This window comes from Xiphias gladius, chromosome 15 (assembly GCF_016859285.1).
Source record: "Xiphias gladius isolate SHS-SW01 ecotype Sanya breed wild chromosome 15, ASM1685928v1, whole genome shotgun sequence".
Lineage (NCBI taxonomy): Eukaryota > Metazoa > Chordata > Actinopteri > Istiophoriformes > Xiphiidae > Xiphias > Xiphias gladius.
The window spans coordinates 31007361-31013360 of record NC_053414.1 but is presented as its reverse complement, the minus strand read 5'-3'; the positions used below and the strand labels follow the sequence as shown (position 1 = coordinate 31013360).

At 39.8% G+C, this 6000-nt stretch overlaps 1 protein-coding gene across 1 annotated transcript in view; it reads left to right on the top strand.

Annotated features, from left to right (window-relative positions):
* Positions 1 to 6000, top strand: part of LOC120800018 (microtubule-associated tumor suppressor 1 homolog) — a 78966-nt gene continuing 72966 nt past the window's right edge. Inside the window, exon 1 of the mRNA XM_040145729.1 lies at positions 1 to 220. The gene's annotated coding sequence lies outside the window, so the exon portion shown is untranslated. The remainder of the gene's footprint in view (positions 221 to 6000) is intronic.

Genomic DNA, 6000 nt, shown 5'->3' with positions numbered 1-6000 from the left:
CGATCAAAGTCGAGGACTGCAGCAATTCCCGAACATCTAAAAGGGATTAGTCAAGTGGACCATGGAACCTCCGACCTAAAATTATACCTTTGGTGGAATTTGGAGAATCTGCGTTAGAAATCTGATGCAAATGCATTTATGCTGTGGTCGCGGTGTATCCAGCTAAAACCAGCGGACAGCAGGTTGCTTAGGATAAATCTACACAGGGCCACTGACAGCGGTAAGGGAAAGTTTAACACCCTATTATTACTTTTGTGTTGGCGTGACTTTACATTGTTTGATATCCCAGCTATCCTGGTATATTTGCGATTAACCAGTGGTTAACCAGCCTGAAATATGCAGTCCAAAGGTAGGTAACGCCAAACTCCATTTAAAATGTAACAGTGTAATGTTGGCTCGTTATTGGGAGAGGTGTGTAGCTCTTAAAAACAAATATTTTTCACTGTGTTAAATTGGAGAAACTCGCATCGGAAATTCGGCATACATATGATCCAAAAGCACAACACATTTTCAAGTAAATTTTAACTTAAATTCATATTGCTTGCTATTGAGCTTTTCTACCATATAGTATCGTTTCAGACAAAACAGCATTAAATTGACACATTTTTGAACGGAGTTTGGCGTCACCTCCTACCCAATGGAGAAAATTACCATATTTCGAGGAAAAGTGACGTCGGCGTTTCTTTTTTTATAGCCTGGGACAAGTTGACGCGAATCTGTCATGTCTTTTTAATGACTATAAAAGTCAATGCCTTCTTCTTAAAAGTGCTTCAATTTTGAGAAACTAATTTCTAAGTTTTTCAGTAAGAATTGTGGGTTTTAATCCTAGCAAAGTAACACCCCATCCATATTTTCCTTTTTTTGCCATTATGTCGACATTTGTATAAACATATGTTGGCTCTTGCATAGGTAGGGTATGTGTGGACATTTAGCAAGTGCAGCTGCACTGTACACCAATCAGCCACAACTTTAAACCTATTAATTTCTTTCTCAGGCCATCCACAGTCCTGCCTGTGGTAACTTAGTAAACAGAAGCACTTTGGTCAAGGTTAGGGGAATAATGTGGTTTTGTGTAAATGTAAATAAACATGTTGTGTCAGAAGTCATGGTGGACTTTTTTGTAGCTATTAAACCAGACCATGATCTTTCCCTAAACTTACCCAGCTACTTTGAATGTCTGAACGTAGGCTAATCATAAAAAGTTGAATAATGCTTTAGTCACCACAAGCGGATAGTCTATGATATTTCCTACTAGCTTAGATATCTAGGTGGAAAACAAATAAGTTGTCTGTGAACATTTTACTGATAGGCTCGGATTCAATGTATTTGTGAGTTTCCAAATACGTAAACTAACAACATTTCCGCTTAAAAGAAAACTTCGTCCAATCGTCATTACGTGTCGCTTATTTGTTGTTGCAGTTTAGTTGTATAAACCTACCCTCTAGGACACGGGGTTGGTATATGTGTGTTTTTCTGTGGCTGTTTAGGCCTAGCACAAATGTACATTGCAGTCTGCTGTTGCATTTATGAATGGCACTGTTCTGTTATTTCGAGGCTATGGCTTGTGGCATTGTGTGTCCATTGTGAGTGTCCACGCAGTAGTGTGTGCCGGTGTGTAATGGACATTTCTGCTGCTGCAGCATTCGGAGTGTTACATAACAGGTTGTCCTCTGCATCATCCTGCAGGGCTGCCCAGGATTAAATAAAGACTCAGTCCTTCTCCTTGGCACGGTAGAGCACTTTTTGTGTGTGTTCTATTAGGATGCACTGCTTTATCACTGCCAGCTCTACTGAATAGTCTCTTGTGCTATGGTTTTTCAGTTCAGTTCAGTTTTATTTATATAGAACCAAATCATAACATACATTATCTCAATGCACTTTGCAGAGTAAGGTCAAGTTCTTATAATATTAGGGAGAGAAACCCAGCAGTTCCCACCAGGAGCAAGCCCTTAGCGACAGTGGAGAGGAAAAACTCCCTTTTAACAGGAAGAAACCTCTGACAGAACTGACTCAGGGTGGGCGGCCGTCTGCGTCAACTAGTTGGGTTGAGAGGAGAGAAATGAGGGAGAGAGAGAGAGAGAGAGAGACCAGGAACAGCTGTATATACTGTTGTATAGTAATAACAGTGATAATTATAGGTGTAATAATCTTAATAATGACAGCAGCAATGATAGCGGCACCAATTCATATAAATATCAATAATAACAATAAGAAAATGAATAATGATGATGAGTGTTCAGTAGGAGTGGCAGATCCGGATTCTGCAGCTCTGGAGTCAGAGATACCTGCAGAAGGAGGACAGGGAGAGATAGGACAGAGAGGAAAAGCACAAACTACGGGAGAGAGAAGACACAAAGTTAATGGCATTCAGTAGTGTGATATAAATGCATGGGGGGAGAGAGAGAGGGAGAGAGAGAGAGAAAGACAAAGAGAAAGAGAGAGAGAAGAGGTGCTCAGTGCATCATGGGAGTTCCCCCAGCAGCCTCAGCCTATAGCAGCATAACTAAGGGATGGCTCAGTGTTCACCTGAGACAGCCCTCACTATAAGATTTATCAAATATAAAGGCTTTAAGCTTAATCTTAAATGTAGAGTGGGTGTCTGCCTCCTGAATCTAAACTGGGAGCTGGTTCCACAGAAGAGGAGCCTGATAGCTGAAGGCTCTTGGAAATTCAAGGAACCACGAATAAACCTGCATTTTGGGAGCGCAGTGTTCTAGTGGGATAAAAGGGTACTGTGGTCTTTAAGATCCAATGGCGCTTTGTCATTAAGGGCTTTGCACATAAGGAGAAGGATTTTTAATTCTATGCTTGATTTTACAGGGAGCCAGGGCAGAGAAGCTAATATGGGAGAAATATGATCTCTTCCTGTCAAGTATTCGCGTTGCAACATTTTGGATCAACTGATATTGTATTGAATAACTAAATTATTTCTGTCCCATAGAAGAAAATCATGATAATATAGGATTCTTTTTTTATACCGTTGTCAATCATTACTTCACTGTAAGTTTCCGTTTTTTATGCCATTCTACCTTCATGAAGGTTATTTTTTCAGTTTTGTTAAAATTAATTAAGAGATTTGTTAATTCAACTGGTTGCGATGCTGTTGAACTGTATTGCATTAAACTGACAGGTCTCTCTATTATTTTGCCCCTCCCCCAATATCAATGAGGTTAGGCTAAATAAAAAACACCTGCTTTACCTAGTAAACTGGCAATTGAGTGTACCTCTAAGTCTTTATGTGAACCATTTTTGTCCATTGAAAGCAACTGTACAGTTTCCAAGAGTTAATGTAGTTCCTTGTTCACCTATATAGGCTGATACGTGTCTTGAATTACTTATTGCTGCTGCAATCAGCAGATGAAACTGCTGCAATGCATGTCTTCATATGTTACATTTAAACTGGGAGTTTGGTGTTGATGGTTGTAAGGAACTTTAAATCTATTTACATCTCCGTTTCACTCCTATTAAAATGACATTGTTTGTGGATTACTGTAAATTTAGAATTAAATACAAACTTGGATAACTAGATGTTTTTAAAGAAACATGAGCAAACATGAGTTGTAACCATGGAAATGGGCTCAGTAATTTGACTGGGTACCATACCATGCAATCATACGATTACTTAAAGAACTAGAATGGCACTCAGTAGAGCGCATACCTCTGCCAAGGTCAAATACTGACAAGAATGTCAAAAAATGCCCTCTTTCACAATGTTAAGGGAAGTGGTAAAACATTTCTGGATCTGCCTCTTTAACTGGATCAGCACAAAAATATAAATGGTTCTTCCCTGGCCTAAGCTCAATCCCTCCACCAAGTTTGGTCCAAATCGGTTCAGTACTTTTCACGTATTCCTGCCAACAAACAAACAAACAAACAAACAAACAAACCGACAGACATGGGGGTGAAAACATAACCTCCTTGGCCGAGGTAATAAAAGTTAATTAAGGAATACGGTTACATATTTAACTGAATAAGGGTTAAATATTTTAAAAATCCATGGAGCCAAAACATAACTATAAGAGAGAACACTACTAAAACCAGAAATCAGAGATATCTCGGCAGAAAACTGAATAAATGTGTAGATTACACAATCTGCAATTGACAGTTGCATGAACTACCCCTATTGAATTCCTTTAGTGAACAATGTAGACTCTGTTTTCTTAGTGGAAATTATTCACAACAGCAATACCTGATCGTTTTGGTGTTGGATCTATGCTCTAATTAACTTCTTTCGCTTAGTAGAGATATGTAGGATCAAATGACACAGACAAATGATGTTTGTTTATGTACGGCGATGACACTGGTTTATATGTGCATAAAATTTTGTAACAATGCAATTACCTTTGTGTTACCAATTGTGTAACAATTGCATGTTTAAAATGCAATTGTTACATATAACAGTTTGGTCTCCCCTTTGCAGTGGTCCTTTGCTCTGTCTGCTCTTTGGCTTTGACTGTTCACAATACATTTTAATGAAGTTCTTCTTAAAGAAATGATATTTGTTGTGCAATTCTTGCAGCCTTTTCTCTTATTATACAGCATTTACCTCAAGTGACAGTAGAGCTAACGCCTGGGCCACACTGCGTGCGTCACGTGTGTGTGATGGTCACTGAATGTCTTGCTTTTCATTTTGGTGCCCATGTTAAACAGATAAAACCAGCCACACAGCCTGCATGAGATCCACGTCTGAGGCCCAGTTGAGCCTTGCTGCAGCGCTGCATCTTCTGGAGTTATAGCGTCTCGCCTATTTGTCATGCATGATTCCCAGCAAAAACTTGTATAAACATATAGGCTGGGAAAGATGTGTTGATAGTGATATTGACATCATACCAGCAACATTGCATAAAACGGATGCCTTTTCACCAATGTTTCAATGTGTATGCTTTATCTGAATATGTCACAGACATGAAAAAATACAAATATTTGTTTAACCTTTATAGCAATTGCATGTTAAAAGGCAAAAGTGGAGGCTATATGTGCGCTATATAGTCATAGCAGAAACCCAGTGTAGGCTATAATTATATAATAAGTTAAAAGAACATTTTCCAGTGTGCTTGCTTTCTCTCTCTCTCTCTCTCTCTCTCTCTCGCTCAGAACGAGGGTAAACAAAAATCATGTGGCTGCTTTCTGCTTACAATTTTTCGGACTGCTCATCAACGATGGATGAATATTATAAATCATGGCCATTATCAAACCATTAGCAAAGTCAGTTTAGGACTGGCCTGCTGCGAGGCGCAGCAGAGCAGCGAGGTACACGCATAGGTGAGGTAGGCGGTTTGGCTCAGGCGTAAATGTACGTGCCAAGTTTCTGCAAGTCTAATCCAGCCACTCCTTGTTCAAGAGTGGGATGTATGATTGTGCACTCAGATGAGGCTGTGGGTCTGTAAGAGTTTGTCTGTTAGCATGTCATGATTGGCATTTGTGTGTGTGTGTGTGTGTGTGTGTGTGTGTGTGTGTGAGGTAGCTGAAGGCTCTCTTCTGCCCAGACTTGTCATTGGGATTAACATAGTAACTTGTTGTGATTGATGGAGCTATTATCCACAAGAACAGGTTAACAGAAGAACATTCCCTCTTTGATGTTATTTACTCTTGTAACCCAACCCTAAACTTCCATAGTAACTCACTGCAGCAGTGACTGTTTACACTTAATCAGATTGAATCAGGATGGTTCAAAGTGGTCAGATCTGCCCCATCTCCGTAAATGTGGGTAACTGATGAGCCACAATATGGGGTTTTTAGCGTATCATGTAATGGATTTTATGTTTACATATACACGAAGACTGGCCTGTGGCTACACAACCCCATACAGCAAATACGTTGGATGCACTGTGTGCTGTTACACATTCCTCCCACAACCATCATTAAAATTTTCTATGGCTTGTGTCAGGGTAGCCCGCCTGTTGATTGTTGCATTAGTGTGAGTCATGGATGCACTGGTTTGGGTTTTTTCCCTCCTCGTACTCTTTGTAGGCACTCACCACTACTTGCCAGGACAACCCC